The sequence below is a fragment of the Amblyomma maculatum genome, chromosome 1 (genome assembly GCF_055883805.1).
Source record: "Amblyomma maculatum isolate TAMU_Amacu chromosome 1, ASM5588380v1, whole genome shotgun sequence".
NCBI lineage: Eukaryota > Metazoa > Arthropoda > Arachnida > Ixodida > Ixodidae > Amblyomma > Amblyomma maculatum.
Window position 1 is genome coordinate 344,937,185 of NC_139344.1, and position 17,719 is coordinate 344,954,903.

The window sequence follows — 17,719 nt, forward strand, 5'->3', positions numbered from 1 at the left end:
CATTTTTTTTTTTTGCAGGTATGTTTTCCTCAAGCCACTTGACCAGCATATCGTTATGGTACAGCTGTCGATACAGCTGATTTTGACTTTTTTTGTTTTCTGGAATGCATAAACGTTTTGAATTCATTCTTTTTAAATTTTTACTTATTGAAATGCACGAAAAAGCTTCCACAGCAGGGTTTCAATTCACATCTCTCTTCATACATCTTTGCCATGTGCGGTGCGCACTTGAAATATATTTAAAAAATTGAGGCTTTGAACGCAGATGAGCGCCTCTAAACGTCATCAGCTTCCCCAATACATGCGGTCGCACCTCACAATGCGGCGGCAAGCATCACTTTTGTGTCTGCAAGACGTCGCCTCAGACCAGCATTTAGCCCGCGCACGACAAGTCCACGCGTGATATACCCATTTTAGGGATCTTATTTCAGACACGAAATACATCACCTGTACATCGCCGACTCAAGGAGAATGAAGACCCGTTACACCAGTGCGTGTAGCACTACCAGACCCATTTGAGTTCCAAATAAAGAGCATTACTACTACTACCCGTCGTGCCTCCCTTGCTCTGCATGCTTAATCCCGGCCTTACCAGTTGCCGGTGACGCTCCTTGATGGCTATACTTCCGCAAAAATCCAGCTGTGCAATGCGGAGTAGCACGCGTGGTGCAGCCGCGTAGCTATGTTTGAACTATGATTCGAGGTTTTGATCGCGATTCGGCATATTTTTTATTCATTATTTGTTTCTTGAGCGCGCCACTTCCCTAACCGCTCCTCCCCACTACCCTCGCGAACACAGCTCGGTTCCCGTTCCTCCCCAGCTCCCGTTTCACGCCGAGCGACAATTCATCCATTCCTTTTCACGGCGCGCATTTTACTGCCCGCCTGTCCCGCCTGCGCGTTAAGTTTGTTTAGTTTTGCTAGACTGTAACGCCGTATCTTTTTATCCGCGCCACGCACCGTGCACGGACCGCGCCCATTCATAAAGGCAGAGGCGACGACACGGAAAGGAACGAAATCGCGTCTGGCATACGGACCCGCTCGCAGTGCTTGCTCTCCTGGCTTCCTCGCTCCTTTTTCACCCTCTGTTCTTTCGACATATGTCCAATTTCATGCGACGTTTGACACTGTGGTCTTTCCGGTGCCCGCACGTGGCGAATGGAGGGAGTCAAAAATGAGAGGTAGCAAAAACAAACAAACCAAAGAGGACGAAGTTGCCTTTGGTATGTCTGCCCACCGTTCGCTCCATTCGAAACAGGTACTTTAGGATTTTGTAGTTTCACTCGCGGCCGCGAGGGCCACTTTTTGATGGAAACGGAAAGCAAGGCACCCGTGTACCGTGCGGTGCCAATGCCCGTTAAAGAACCTCAGACAGTCAAACTTTTCGGAGCCCTAAACTCCGGCGTTCCTCATCGCCTATGTCGCTTTGGAACGTTAGTCCCTATAAACCAAACCAGACCAAACCAGACCTTTGCATTTTCTTTAAAGATGCCGCTTTCCCGGGATTCTCAAAAAGACAGTGTTGTGGTGAAAGCTTGGAAACCTGTTTATAATATGCCAGTAAATTGTTCGCTCAAGTTAAATTATCCTATTCAATACAAAATTATACAAAGCGACAGTGCGGTCAGTATCAAATGACATCCGCTGTATCAACATGCTGGGTCTATGACGGCATTAAGTTTAGAAACTGTTCATTAGACCCGCATGGGAATCTTACGTATTTCCAGGCCTCACATGCAAGCCAGTTCGGTCCCGGTAGGATTGACACGAGACTGACGCTGCTGGGGGCATGACTTTAAACTTGGGGCAGTTTAATGTTAAAGAAGAAGATCACTGCAGGGATCGGGCCAATGGCGGAGACAAATAAAGCAAGTCATCGCATTGGCCTTTCAATCTTTTTTTGGCCATTAATACAGTGAAAAGGCTGAACACAAGATGAAAGAATGCTACAACTGTCTTATCTAATGTATTGTAATACCATTTTATAATTTGAGGACCTCGTTAAAACACAGGTGTTCCTACAAGCTCCGCGTGTAACTGACAGAAGGGCAGCACTGAAGTTACCACTAATGAAGATCTGGAGGGAAGTAACAGCATTTTGGGAAAGTAGGAAGTATGACTAAAAAAAAAAAAAAGTTATGTTTGAGATAGGCGGCTCTGGCGCAGTACGAATGTCGTTCTTTTTGTAATAGACATGTTTAAGCAGTACACTAATTTCGTGGGTGAGAGAAATTTCGTTTCAATATCAACTCAGCATCAGTTGTCCGCGCTCTAATCAAGTGCACATAAGTTTGTACGCCTTTGTTTTCTACTTGACACCAGCGAAGAAGACCCGCGTGACACTGTTGCGTTTCATTGTTGCTGAAAGAATTTAAACTGTCGAGCCCCAGTATAGCATAGGCGAAGCTTTTTACTGAAGGTTTAGGATTGAGTTTCTGCAATGCAGGGCCGTGGGATGCGGGAGCCATAGATTATAGACCAAATGACATAGAGAGGTGGGACGACAGGAAAGAAAGGCCCCCATATTTTGCTAAGTTGCACGACCAGAATGCCCACATATCTTGCCAGGGTATTCATGCAATGTTAGTACAGCATAGCCGCATGATTAGCGCAGAATGACCACAACAACAGGAAGGAAGGGCACAGCTATGTCAGCAACCTAGATTTTATTGAATTATTACTCGCTGATTAGCACAAACGGCTCTGCGACTATATAAAGGAAATGCAGTAAGGATGCACATAATATCATGCTATATCGTCCGTGAGCGGGATGAAACTACGGAATTCATGTCCCAGTGTTCTCTAAGCCATCTAAAAAACGCGAGAGAGAGAGAGAGAGAGATCAGTAATCTTAGGCACCACTGTTACCTAACTCAAGCAGCTTCACGCCATATACGTCTGAAGTACGCAGCAAAAACGAAATTAAATGCCTTCATGTTGTATTTCCTTTAAATAACGGTTGGTGGATTTAGGCAAGTTATCTTTCAAAACTAATCGGGGGTTTCACTCCGCTTAACCTGAATAAGACCTGCGAAAGCCCTATTTGGCATGGTTTTGTTCAGCAGTTTCGCACCTAGAGAGTTGCACACAGTTTGGAAACGTGCTAAACGTCTTTAGCTGGGTTATTTTTGCGGTAAAGGAAGGCGCAGTATCTGTCTCACTTTGCAGCGCACACCGATACGCAAGCAACATTTCTGCTCGGTGCTGACGACGGTATGATTGCTTTTACATTAATAAAATCTGAATTGCTAGCAGCGATGTGTTTCCCCCCTGCTCCGTTTCCGTTGGTCTTTCTGCGCTGAGAGACCGGCGAAGCCAATAAATACCCCGCAATGATCTAGCGCGCAGCAGAACTGGCGCTCCAGCGACTGGGCAACTAGCGACGAGTTCGAGTCAGGCGACCCGGCATGGCCGCGGCCGATCGCGCACAATGCGACAGCCGCGATAGAAATTGGAATCGACGCCTCCTCACCTACCGTGGTGCGGACCCTGTCATTGTAGCCGACGAGGCTCCCCGCCCTGTCGTCCCCTCTCCTCACGGGGAAAAAGGGAGCGGTGACAAAGCGCGCGTGGCGGTCCGCATGCGGTATCCTGACCCCTGCATGCGAAATGGGAAGAAGGGAAGGGAGTAACAAAAAAATAGTTAGACTATAAAAACAATAAAAAAAAGCATGCCTGAGCACAACAATATACAAAAAAAAAAAAAAAAATAAGAGAAGGGAAACGAGCGAGCGAGCGCAATAACCTCGCTTGCAATGTCACAAGCTATGCAGACCCATGGCTAGCCAGTCCTAACTGAAGACGCAGCACACCCCTGTCGATGCTACGTGGCTAAAGCCAATCTGACTTTGACGAACTACCTGAAGGTCGAGCCGTACGAATAACACGCCGTTTTTTTGCTCAATGGGATGATTACGCCTTATGTCTGACCTAAAGTCCGCGCTTTATTTTCAGTGCAGTTATTTGACGTATAAATAATTTGAATTGTACCGAATTGTATAATGATATTGGTTTCATTCAGAAGAAAAAAAGGATAGCTGGGGTTTTACCCTTCTTAAACTGATCAGAACGTGCAAAAGCGCTGTTTCACGTTGTTTTGATTGGCAGTTAAACATTCAGAGACTGACACAGATATTAGTAAAATGTTGAACGTACTTAGTTGGTTTGGTCCTGGGGGAATTAACCGAAAGGCAGGGGTAGTGTATGTGTCTCACTTCTCGATGGACGCTTACACCCACAATTAATGTTATACAAGCAGAGGTGCGGATGCCCTCGGTTCGAATCTCTTTCTCAGACTAGCCTTCAACTTCACCGTAAAAAAATGATGTTAAATGGGAAGCGATATGATATGATGTCCCCTTGAATGGTGCAAGAAATCGGTAGCGTCACAATATTGATACAAAATTACATTGGCACTTCCTATTCGTGCAGTTGATGAGGTAAGTAAGGCTTAAAATAAATTAGGTCCTTCATTGTGCCCCAACCGTTTACCGCGATGCAGGATTCCGTCTTGGGCGAAAATAAGCGCCTCTGATGAACAGATTGGTTAGCAAAACGAACTTTGTTTTCAAACTCCGCGTCCAGGTATAGTTTATTATATTAGCTTATTTATTTCGTGACAGTAATGACCTCATTTGTGGGGACGAAGTAGAAAGTTTAAAACTGACCTCAAGCGATATTTATTCACGATATTACGACGCAGTTCAAACGCAGCTATTGTTATCATAAACGAACGCATAACATGCTCGGCCGTCACACAAACAAGAAAATTATAAGAATAAAAAGCTGTTGACAAAAGCGCGAAATTTAACACGAGCTTCTGCGCCATGCTAACGTAATGAACGAAGTTCAGTATAATATTTAAAAGGCTTTAAAGCCGAGCCAACTACATAGGTGGTGAGGTTACCTCTCCATCATGACAAAAAATAACGTGAGCTTATTATGAGATGACATGATTTGATACGGAGGACAATTACGAATGGGGGCCTTGGCTCTTACAGATAGCACTGCAAACAACAGATTGGGAAATCGGTAGGCTCAAGGGTTAAAAACAAAAAAGGAAAGCTAATGAAACCATGCCTTCATTGATGCCTTCTTTAATAGATAAACCTTATTTCAGGTCTTGTCAGTACGTATATAACTTTATCGTAAGCAATATTTAATGTTCCTTTCATGAAATATTATTTTTTTTTTTACTTCCGCGGCCTCTTAACCTTATCCACCGCACTACGAAAAAAAAAAAACAAAAAAAAAAACAAAAGAGTATATTTTTCAAAATTTAGGCAGCAACCCCTGTTTTTTTTTTTTTTTTCTTTGTTTCTGAACATGCAAGTAGAGTTAACTGTATATAATGTTCTGTTGTCTTGGGAACCCCGTCAGTTCCTTCTTGGGAAATAACTCAAAAGAACACTGACTGCTATACGATACGCCTCGTATTTCGTGTTATTCCTGTTATTCCTCAAGCAAACATGAAATACAGACCTTTACGAATTGGAAGTCTTTTTCAGCTGTCGCGAGGTGCAATATAGATGATCTTATCGCTGTTGTGACTTGCATTTGTGGAAAATTAGGAGAGGGGGAGGGAGGGAGCTGCCAATTACTCAATTACTTCACATGTAGGCATACACCCACTCGTTCGATATATATATATATATATATATATATATATATATATATATATATATATATATATATATATATATAAAGAAGCGCTGACGTAAAAAAAAATATTTAGGTGTAACAACAAGTTTGACGACACAGCGCCGTCCATGACATTTATTTCTTGGGTGTTCTTAAACAGTTTGCCGAGGGGAAATTGTGAAGAAACAGAATAATAAGAGTGGTCTGTTTTCACACTTTCGCACTCTCATTGCGAACTCTGAGCGACCGCACCAAATTACTGGAGACTTTGCGTTAGAAGGAATTCACAAACAACATCCATGTTTGCTTCCCTGGCTTTGTCTCCTGGCTTCAATGAGGCACAAGTAATGAGAAAAACCCTTCACGGATGCAAAAATAGGGCACTGCGCAATATCGCCTTCTTGATTAAAAGAAATAGTAAAAAGAAAACTGGCAGGATCCTCCGCCTCGTCCCCAAAGCAAGAAAAAGAAACCAGGCGTGCGACGCACAGAAAGCAAGATCGACAATAGACACGCGTCTCCAGCTGGAGTCACTTCGAGGTAAAAATGCAAAAAAAAAAAAAAATAAAAAAAAAATAAAACGACTTTCTTTTCTGTCGCCAGCGCAGCACATATATCACTCCCATCAAAGGCCGTGTATGGGCACCCCTCAGCACATCCATTCGCAGGCATGACGCGAGGAGCGGCAATCAAGCTTCTCGAATTTGACTTTCCCACTGGGCCCTCGCCTGTACCCGCAGCCCTGCACAAAAGAAACTCGCGCACAATACCGGGTGGGGGCGGTGTGTACAAGGAGCCCACAATGGCAACGGACCTTATAGACGGTCGACTAAGTTACGGTTTAGCGAAGCCGACACGCTTGGCTCGCACACTAAGTCGAGCTCGTGCGCTTAAAGCGAGCCGCCCAATAAATCTTAGCAGTCAAAACAGACCGAGATATGCCAAGATTTGCCAGCCTCTCTTGCTTTACTTGAAATCTATAAGCGGAACTATACTTGATACCGGCTAGTTTGGATCCCAATTTACAATAGTTGTGAGAATTCATGGCTTCATGTGAAAGGTTGCGAAACGTTTATGAAGGTAGCCGACTGTTCATGAAGGTAGCCAACTGTTTGTGAATACATTTGAAATGCAAATATTGCCGCACAGGTGCACGCTGAGTATCAACGACAAGCTAAAGCAAATATTCCTAATTCAGAACTTAAAGAATACACCATAAAATACGATACCAATTACTTCATTATTCGCGCTTTGGTGATGTCGAGGTGACAGAAAGCTTGGACTTTCTTAGAACCGCGTTACAGAAAATTGATACTGACATTGACGCGAAACGCCGGACAGATATGCAGGGTAAACAAAACCAGCTCGTTGTCTGGTTTGGTTTGTATACGGTTTAACACCCCAAAGCAACTTAGGTTATGAGATACGCCGTAGTGGAGGACTGTGGAAATTTCGACCACCTGGGGTTCTTTAACGTGCACTGACATCGCATAACCCGTGGGCGCCTTGCTTTTTGCCTCCATCGATACGCAGTCGCCGCCGGTCGGGTTCGAACCCGCTAACTCCGGTACACTAGCCGGGGGTCTCCCTACTTCCCCACCGCGGTGGGGCTTTTGTTAGCTTTATGCACAGTTTCTTGCAATACATCGCAATATGAGCAAAAGTAAGAGCTTTTGGAATTCATGAATCTAAGTTGCACATTTCCAGCTGTGTTGCTGGCGCACACGAGGACTGAATGAATATGTAATCTTTTGAGCCCCAGATTGCTTCTCCACCGCTCTTTCAACTCTTTTCTTTCGAGCCTACAGCTAGGCAGGTTAACACATTTTGACGCAGTGCCTAAAGGCTTTAAACGTGTCAGCGCATTTCCGCCCAGAGATGAGGAGAGTTAAAAAAGACATCACGACGGAAAAATTGCCGGTAACAAACAGCAGCATACTACTGAGCGATATAGGACTCTTCGCTGCCTTAGGTTTCATGACACGCAGGGTGCAGAACCCGCAGCTAAAACGACAACAACAACAAAAGGAAGTAGAGAAGCAACCAAGCTCACACATTCAAGTCTCGGTGGCATCAGTTTCCGACAATGTTCACACAAGAACGCGTTTCTGATTCACTGGAGGCGGTGCATTCTCCACGGCCGATCGGGTCCTTTCTGGGTAGCCAGTCAGAGAGGATCAAAGGACCGAGGCGCCGAAGTCCAGTCTACCAGAAGAACAGCGGTAAGCCGAGCCTAGCCATAAGCCAAGCCACGCACGCAGACAGGCACGTCTATACGGGCTCGTGAAGGACGACACGGCCTGTTTCAAGCCCGGCTGCCCGAATACAGAGGCCGATCGCGGGGGGCTAAAGAACCATGCCGTCGCCACTGCGCGATGAGCGTGAAAACGAATAACGCTACAGATGAATGTAAAAGAAAAATACAAAAAACGTATAGGTGAAGAAACTTTTGCCGCGGTCGCGGCCACCTAGAGCTAATCTGCATCTTTAAGGAAACACGCTTTGCCTGGCGCTTTTGAAGCCGCAGTCTATAATAAACACCCTGGCCCCACGACCCGCGCGTCGGGGTTTGGTGTCCTGCGCCGCACGTACGGCCGCAAAGCTTTTTTTGCGGAGTCGCCGATGCTGGTACCTACCCAGCATGGGCGGTATACAGACGGTGCCAGCTCTACTTTGAGTCTCCGAACCCGAGCGGAAAATGTATCTGTCGTTCTTACAATGCAGTGCTCCTCACCCCCTCCCCCCTCCCCCAAACCCCGCTCCCCATCCCCGTTGCTTGGACTCTGTTCTTTTCTCCTCTTGGAAGAAAATACAGTGAACTCTGAAGAAAAAAAAAAAGAAAGGAGGTTTTCTCGCTGGCTAAAGCCAGTAGCTGTTTTCGAATATGTCTTCGTGTCTTTCTAGATGTGAAGTCTATATGGCCAATAGGTGGATATACAGTGACCCCGGTTTGTATGCGGACGTTCTCTTCTCTCTGGCCCCATCCGCTGGGTTTCTTGCCTCACCCCACGCCGTGACCAGGAGGGGTACCCACGCGCCCTACATGTGCGGCCCACGGAGACGGAAATTCTTTGGGACAGGGCGCAGCCGCTGCCTCGGTGGCGGCGGTTCTTGTGCGTCGTATACTGTACCACCACGGCACCCGCCCCTCCTTTGTGCAACGCGAGACACATGTTGCTCGTCGACGCCGACGCCTTCGGCGCTGAAAAGAAGAATGAGCTGAACGATGCAACTCGTTGAAAAACTATTTTTCTTTTTCTACGTTGCTTTGTCGGCTTGAGCTTGGGAGCATTGGCACTGTTTGCCTAGCATGCCGTAGCTGAGATGCGGAAACGAATCACGATATTCATATGGGGTGAAAACGACTCAAACGAAGCACCTGGCCGTTAGAAAACAGAGAAAAAAACAAAAACAAAAACAAAAGAAGGAATGTGGAATATGGAATGTGGAATGTCGAATGCGTGCAACGTGCATTATATTTTGCCGCTGTTTTAATCGCTCAAGGTGTTCGATCACTGCTCTATATTCAGCGTCATTCTCATAACCTGGGAAACAAGTGATTTCAATTCCTGCGCCCTATCTTCACTAGCCACTGCACGCAGAAGGTGAGATGGGACCAGAGCCGGTGCGGAGCAAAGTTAGAGCCCAGAAAGACTGTCTAGGATATGGAAAGGAACAGCAGCTATACAGTCATATTCGCAAGGCAGAGCAACGTAGAACGGAAACGTATATCTTTCGAATAGCCCAGAATGCGCGCAGACACAAACACACACAGACACGCACACACACATGGCCGCACCAAACTGGATGCAGTGCAACAATTGTTGCGGGACGGTGCATTCTGCGCAGACGAAATAAAGCAGCTCCGGTGGGCGATAACGTGGAGGGGTGGAAAGCTAGGGGTGACAGAGACACCCACAGAGGCGTTGACGGGACCGCTTTGTTGTGTTTGCTCAAAGTGCCGAATTCGTCGCCCGCGAGCCGCCATCGCTTCTCGTTTCTGGCACGGTGCTATCCCGTCCCCGCCGCTTTCCGCGCACACAGTGACGCACGCACGCACGCACCCTGGTGTTCCGGTTGCGGCCGCGAGGTCCCACCCCAGGCGGCCATAAGACCTCGGGTCGGAACGGCAGAGGGTACAGAGGGAAGCAAGGGGAAAAACCAGGGGTGCGTACATAGGGGGAGCTCCTCTTCTTCCCCATTGTATCTCCCCCCTCGCCCATTATCGGGGGGCCGGTCGGCGACCGTCCACCTGGCAGAAAATTTGATAGCCCCCGCCCGACAATTCTGTGTAATACTTCTTCTCTGGATGCTCGAAGCCTTTGCCATAGCGGCAGCAGCAGTTGGAGGGGCCGATCCGCGTCGGCCTCTTTGTCGCAGGCTACGTGTGGCGGCTTGGCTAGCACCTAACACCCTCATCCCCCCGCATCCCGCCATTGTCCCGACTAGGTCGGTTCGGACGGGGGCGAACAGACCCGATTTCGAACGGGGTATGACGACTATGCAGAGCGTCGTACTCTGTAAGCCCATAGCCGCGAGGACAGGCGTTACATTCGGTGCCGAATGTTTCAACCTTGTAGGAAGCAGGACTGAGGCGATCGGCGTCAAAAAGCTAGGCTGACTTACAAGCAGGCGCAGCCTTCTGCCTTCGTGCATGTGTGTTATGTTGCCCTCGCGATACCACCGAGGATGTATATTGTGAACTGTTTGCTTTATTTTACTTCCTTTTCGTTCAGGCAGCCGAGCTTTGTGACCTCCTTTGAAAAGTTTGGTCAATTAAAGAGTAATACTCCCACTGGGACACTTGAGACGTTTTCGTAAGCCTCAAAAAGTTGAGGTGGCTGCTGGCGTGCAGTTTTCCTTCGAAGCAGTTGTGCTTCTGCCTACTCGGCCGCTGTCTGAGTTGACTTCTTACGTTACATAGTCGTATGCCTGAATCTTCTTTTATTAATGTCAGGGCGCCGAATTCTCCCCTGGTCTTTGTTTTTAGAAAAAGAGAGTACATTTCCAGGCGTTTCCTACACGAAGGTAATGCGAAGAGCTTTGCAAAAGCCATAGCAGACTCTGATGCCCATTAGACTGGTCTACCTGTTCCCTAACAAATAATCGGCAGTTTTCGAAGTTTTTTTAGACAGTGGCAATCATTTTATAATATACAGACGATCCCGGATGTGTCAAACCCGGATATATTGAATTATTATTTATATCGAACCCTCTGAATGGAGAGATTTAGTTTGCCGGAGACGCTATTTCACTCAACCCTGTCAATGCGCGTGCGCAGGAGGGGTACAGTAAACCTGTATACGTTTACGTCAGTACGCCTCCGGGAAGCTAAATCTCTCTATTATATGAACCCTAGTCGGCTGAGCGTCTTTGTGTGCCTTCTGTTAGCGCTAAGGCTGTTAAACCGCGTCACAAGGTGAACGTCGAGTCCCCTAGAGTTAGAAAGTGGCTTCGGTTTCAAACTTTGTTTTTGGCACTGCTGCAGTGCAAGGAAGCCAGAGCTCAATTCATTGAGTGACATGCAGTGAAGCCAGCCTGGCTTAACGAAGGCTTGTGGCGGCTCTCACAGCGTAGCCTGCTTTTCTTCCCTAGGCGATGCAAACATAAACTAAACCTAATTTCACTTCAGTCATTACTACATTTAGAGTGCGCAGGTAATAATATTAGACACCTTGCCATCGCCGATATCCTTCCCCAAACTACGGTCCGCTATAGCGTGATGCGAGCCTCAACTCCAACGGCACCTCTGCTGTGCGTCAAGTGTGAGGATATGCCCAGTGCGCCCCTCATTTCGATGCCTGGCGCTCTCGTGTGGCCAGCAGAGCCACTTCTCTTGATTCAGAGCAAACTGACTATTATATTGAGCAGCAAAACACTCGAATTGTAGACGTAAAGGCCGACCGAATGTATTTGTAAACTCACATTATATGGGGAGAATTTCAACTGCGCTATCATGCAATAGTAACTTGCTACAAATCTATACGAAACGCCTCCTGCTCCTTCAATATCCTATAGCTAATTCTTGCGCGTGAACCGCTGCAGAGTTAAATGAAGTAGTGTTTTATTGCTAACGCTACGCATGTAGATGGGACAGTGATTTTTACTGACAGACAGGTCCCAATTAAGTTTGAACAAATGCATATTGTAATCAGATTGTACAGTTCCCACGGACTTTGCATAGTCAAGTACATTAAGAAACAAAAAATAATAAAATTCTTAAGAATGCATCACGGCGGACTTTACAGGTCAGTGAGGGTTATATCTAAAAGCAACAAGGCCAAATGGCATTTAAGGAAAAGGTTAGCTTCTAGCGGGCCGTTTGAACGATAAAAGCAAAGCCAAACCTGCCTGCGATAAGAGGGACTAAAAAGAACCCCCAAGGCGCAGGCCGCTTTCCTAAACGGCTTCCGGAAGCCAGCGACTAAGCACCGATCGGAAACGCGTCCGTCACGATACGACCCTGCAATCATGGCCGCCATTAAGGGTCAAGGCAACGGGCCTAACCGCTCTTGCAGCCGCTATAGAACCGTCCGGCGAGCTGCACACTCCAAGGGGAGAGGGGCACCCATATATCTTGCGCGCCTCGCGGTCCCAGCCTCGGACGGACAAAACAAACCACGCGCGGACGTCTGGCCGCGCTGACCTTCTTAAGATTCCGGTCACAGAGGAAAGCTCATCGGCAGTCGAGCGACGCGGAAGGCCCAACAACGTTAATAAAGGAGCAGCCTTACCCTCCACCGGCGCCTCCTCGCATCGAACTCCGTTTGCCCTCTTTACTCGGGCTCAACAGGAGTGTGCGTGCTAGCTCTTACGGACGAAAAGGAGTGCCTGGAAGAAACAAGTCACTTTGTGAATGGCTCCAGCCAATGCCGCCCTTTGTACGAAGCGACGGGGTCTTGCTTTGGCTTTGCCGCGCCGTCCAAGATTGGAAGCGTCGTTAAAAAAGACGCCCGCTAGCCCTCGTCATGAGCGCGCCTGTAGGCTATTTGCATAGGAGAAACCACGAGGGAAGCAAGCGGTCAGAGAAACGCGCAACTCGGCCGTCCTTTTTCTTTGCGATTGCCGCCATGCAAACGTAGCCTTCTACCTCGTGCAACGGACAGAGCACGAGCCCCAGAATAGTCACCGAGCAGCGCCCGTCTCGATAAGTGCTGGGCATACCGCTTGTGAGAAACAATGGGCGGCATTGAAAGAGTGCGGCGCCGTCGCTGCACAACAGGTTGCCGACCAGCCCTGTAGCGGTCCACTAGCGGTGGTCGCTTGGGCCGCCATCTAGTGGAGCCATCTCGCGGCCTCGCTCCTGATCCAACGCGACCGGGTGTAGCAGCACCGTCAATCCCAGGGAACGTGGAAAGAGATTAGGATCAAGGCCTTCAAGGCCACCCCTCTCTCCTCATCCTTTCCCTTGCTGTTCACTGGCTGTAGTAAATAACGCGTGTCTCTATAGCACTGGAAACGAAGTGTGGGCTATTTATTATGCCCCAAGCCTTCCTCATTGTCTTTTGTTTCAACGCTGAGTCATTGTCAGTCATGCATATAGCTTACTATAAGTGGGCGGTACGCCTGACAATGACCTGAATTCTTACCGAACCAAAAAGCATGGGAGTTTTAGAAAGGTAAATAAATGTCATGTCATACACTTAAAAACCCGACAATTCCTTTTTAAAAGTTGGTAAGGAATGACTTCAGTTCCTTTCTTATTTTTTATTCGAACGTAGTGAATATATTTTGGTTATGAGATTGATTTTACCGAAAGTTGCAAAGAAATGCCTTTCGAAAATTACTGAAGATAGCATAAATTATATGCAGTCACCTCCAAACGAAAACGTCTTCTATCAGGTCTCACGCCGCAGATATTAATGCGAATAGCTATCGGGTCTCAGAGCGTATATCTCGACATCATTGAGAAAGGTCTGTTATGTGTGTTCAACCCAACTAATGACGGTAAATCAAGTGGTAGTGTGGTAGTCGTGAATATAATAATGAACTATTTACGACCGAGTAACCATCAGCACAGTTAAGTTCAATTCGGGAATTGAGCGCCTTCATAAAAGTGGTGGTGGCTTTGCGTTCGAATCTCTTTGTACAACATGTGTGCTGCCTAACATTACCTAGGCACATATGCAGACAAAATTCAATGAAAATGTATAAGCAACACCTTCTGGATCTCGTTCTCACGTCCTTTCTCTGTATGCAAATACTGTACATTGTACACACGGGCAGAAAACAGAGGTGCTTGTCGCTTTTTTTCTGCAAATCCCCCATCGCTACCTGGTAACCGATGGGCACTACAGTCAGTTTACAAAATGGAGAATTAATTTCTACCTCCCTCTAAGCAAGGTGCACTTCATACCAGGGGCGGCATCGCGGCACAAACGTCAAGGCGACACCAGACGCGGAGGTGGGGTGGAGCAATTAATGAGGAAAGCGTTGGGGTGTCTGGTTGGGTGCTGGCAGCCCCGACTATTAGGGCAGCACTGAAAGACCGCACGCATGCCCTTCCGTGCCCCCAGCGCTCTTCCTCCCGTAGGCTTCCCCCCTATGCACTCCCCACAACCACCCTGCCAAAATATCTCTCGTTACTTAGCGTTGCTAGCATGAAACTGGCCGCCTCCGGCTTCCCTCCTGTCATCGCGAAGCGACGTCGCGTCGGGTCGGCGGCAACGCTAGATCGCCAGGCTTGCCTCAGCGGGACAGATGGTCGCGGGTGCAGTAGCCTGAGCCCCGGCGACAACACAAAGTATGGTGAGCCCCCGTCCGACCGAATCTGGCGTACCGTAACAGGCGTGTGGTCCCATAGGAGCGGTCATTTCCGGTGCCTCAGTTTCTTCGTATAACAGTGTCTGTATTTTCGTTGTGCGAGTGTGCATGCAGATTGGGAAAGAAACGTACGCGCATGGATGCAAACGCATGCGTAGAAAGGCCGATAAATTTGCTCCGATTCGACGCAACAGGACAAAGCGGGAGCTGCCGAAACGCGCGCTGGAGAGACAAGTGGGCCGCATTTGGCTCCAGCCACGGCCTGCTCCCCTCCCTCTCCGCTCTCAATCTAGCTAAATTCTCTCTTCGGATTAAGCTTATTTCATGCGATAACTGTGTGATTCGTTTTCTGTTTCTAGATGTAACTTGCCCGGTTGAACAGGCGGCAAAGCGCCGCCCAGTCTCCTATACGTATACCCGACCGGAGCTCACCCCGAGAGCCGTATCTAGGAGGAGGGCTAAAACACGTGTCTCCGTGAGAACTATAACGCGATGGAGTCAGATGGACCATGTGCACGGGGATCAGCGATATGAGGATGCGGGGACGCGTATGGCGGAGTTGCCCATATGTCGTGACCGCAGTATACGCTGATTAGCAACGTTGGTGTGATGAAATAATCATAGGAGAAATAAATAAAAATTCCTTTTTTTTTAAGGAAAAGGTGGGGGGGGGGGGGGGGGGGGGGGGGGCAGTGGACAAATCGCAATAAGCAAATGGATGAAATATTTAGGCGGTGCACTGCTCATCCTTCGACTGAACGTTTCGTTTAGGTCGATGAAATACTGGGGTATAAAAGGCATTGTTTGAAACAAAAGGAATAATATTGCACGCGTGCAATGATGACAGGAAGGTTGGTGGAAACGTAACGCAATTTGAATTTTCTGCACTTGAATTAGTATTGACAAGAATTCATAACAGCACGAGCTCGGACTGTGGGGAGCGTATTGGAGGAAAGATAAGTGCCAAGTAACTATATGATCGATACCATGCACCGTGGCCTTTATATCAAGTTTTCCTGAGTAACAACCCGCCCTTTCTCCCCATCTCTCTTTCCCTGCATGCAAGACGACAAGCTGGACTTGCATGTATTATCAGACTCTTTAATAATTCGGCCTTTCACTAACTGGTAGTGTAGCTGGAGCTCCCACTTCAGTAGTAGTAAATTATTTAATTGAAGGTGCATAAATGGACAGATAAACAGATGTAGGATTGGTTGATCGATAAACTGATATTTATGCGCCAAGCTAACACCGGTGCTTACTAGAAAGGAAGCGGTGGAGATTTCCGGACTGGCTTCACGTGCACACACGTATTTCTAACACCTCGGATATTTCAGTACCAAGTCGCTTCAGCGTGATAAGACAGAACAGTGTCTGTATACCGGGTGGCCTTCTTCTTCTTTTTTTTTTTTTTTACTTTTGCAGATTATTAGTTTAAAAGCAGTTAGAAACACGTCGGTGCGGTAAGTGCAGTTTATACGTCTATCGCGCAGACATACGGACATAAATTAAAACATGATTGATAAACTGAAATAGATTGATTATTGTGAAGATCGAGAATATATTGCAAAGTCTAAGGCGTCAACACCGAAGGCGAGCTCAGTTCATAAACCTTCTTAATCAACACTGTGGTTTTGAATACTAAACGTCGATGGCTTGCTGGGTTAACTATCGTGTTTTGCGCATTGACAATGATGGCTTCGCTCGCATCTTGTCATGGTGGTCTGGGTACTGTAGAAGTGAATGTGATTTCGACTACAATATCACGCTCACCAAAGCCATTCTATAAATATACAACTATATGGGAAATACATCTCAACGAGCTTCCAAAAGCATATTTTTCACGCCAAATTCACAGTGTTTATTCATCAAATTAAAGAAACGGGTTCTCTTGATGACGGTTCTCGAATTTACAAAAAGTTCCTATCTGTTTTGCGCAATTGTTTCCTTCTTCCAGTTTCTTAAATGCGTATACTTATTCCCCATTTCCGCGCAATAATTTAGCCGACAAATCCACTCTTGCTCCATGACCAAACAGAAACGCCAATCCATGCTCAAACGAAAATGTGCGGACATTAGGCCTGAGAACCGGTTGCGCATCACAGCTTCCATCGGGCTAGCGTGTTCTTGCATACGATTCCCTGTCAGTCTAAACTGGGTCCTCCTACAGCAGATTCAGTCACTCTGGTGGGAATTCAGCGCTCCGGTCCAAATCGACCAGTGGAAATCGCCACTGTGGAAACGGCGGCAGCTGACACGGAGTGACGCGATTCGTAATCACCGCAGGAAACATTGTTCTCGCGTGCGACAGGAGCGTTACTTACCTCTCAGTGAGTCGCACGCGGACCACCCATCGCACACAAACGGTGGGACGCGGTGCGGCCCTTTCGATGTTATCGAAACCACCGCTACCGCGCTGCTCGCATTCGTTTGTACACACCTGATAGACGCCGCGGCGCGGCGCGAACCTGGGACGGCTTGTTGGCTGGCCGTGATTTCGATGTTCGCATCACGCTAAGCGATCACAAGTCGCCAAAGCTTCCTCCCGTCACGTAGTACGCACAAATAGCTCAGAGACTTCGATTCACCGCGCACGCCATTAACACTGCAACATGGACACGCGTGCACACCACTTCGCCCCCCCCCCCCCCCCCCCCTCCCCATCACGATAAGCGGAGAAGAAATGACGTGGATAATCAGAGAACATGCACTAACTGCAAAAAAAAAGATAAATAAATAAAAAAAGGGATTTAGGCAGGTACGAATGGCAGCCCTCAGGAGTCCATCGATTTTTTATTTTACCTTTTTCTTGCATAGCAAGCAGGCGCTCGTAACGATGCGCAGGTGGTCAGAGATATGCAAAACAGCATGCTAGGCTTCAGCACACGAGCACGCGGAAGGCGTTCACAAATGCTAGAGAGAGAGAGAGGGAAAGAGAACGCTCCTGGATGTAAAGAAGAGTGTTTCAGATGAGAAAGCGAACGAAAAAAAGCATGGATGTAAGGAAGGCGACGCGTGCTACAGCGTCAACTTCAACGATCCCCGAAACTTTGTTTATCGTGCACTAGACAGGCGCTTCCCGTCGCTTACTTTTGCTTTCTCTCGTCTTATCCTTTCGGCTGTTTGTAAATACTCCAGCCAGCCGATGCGTTCGACGCTGCGGCTGGGGCTTAAAAATTATGTAAATGAGTGTTTATTGTCTCACTTTCTTTCACTGTCCAAGTTGGGCATTGCTGGCATCAGTCTCAACTTGAAAACAAAAGTACGTGTGTGAGAAGTTGAGAGAAAGCGGCTGGAGAGTGAATGCAGTGAAGTA

General features: G+C 47.5%; 1 long non-coding RNA gene across 10 annotated transcripts in view; it reads right to left on the bottom strand.

Annotated features, from left to right (window-relative positions):
• The window catches only part of LOC146207653 (uncharacterized), a 194,386-nt gene that overhangs the window by 124,914 nt on the left and 51,753 nt on the right, over positions 1 to 17,719 (bottom strand). For 3 of the 10 annotated variants that reach the window (XR_014704042.1, XR_014704043.1, XR_014704046.1), the window contains exon 3: positions 3,477 to 3,598. The exons of 4 other annotated variants lie outside the window; for them this stretch is intronic. This is a non-coding gene — a long non-coding RNA (uncharacterized LOC146207653). Of the gene's footprint in view, positions 1 to 4; positions 100 to 3,472; positions 3,599 to 17,719 lie in introns of those variants that run through there. 3 more of the 10 variants (XR_014704044.1, XR_014704045.1, XR_014704049.1) reach the window with 2 other exon arrangements.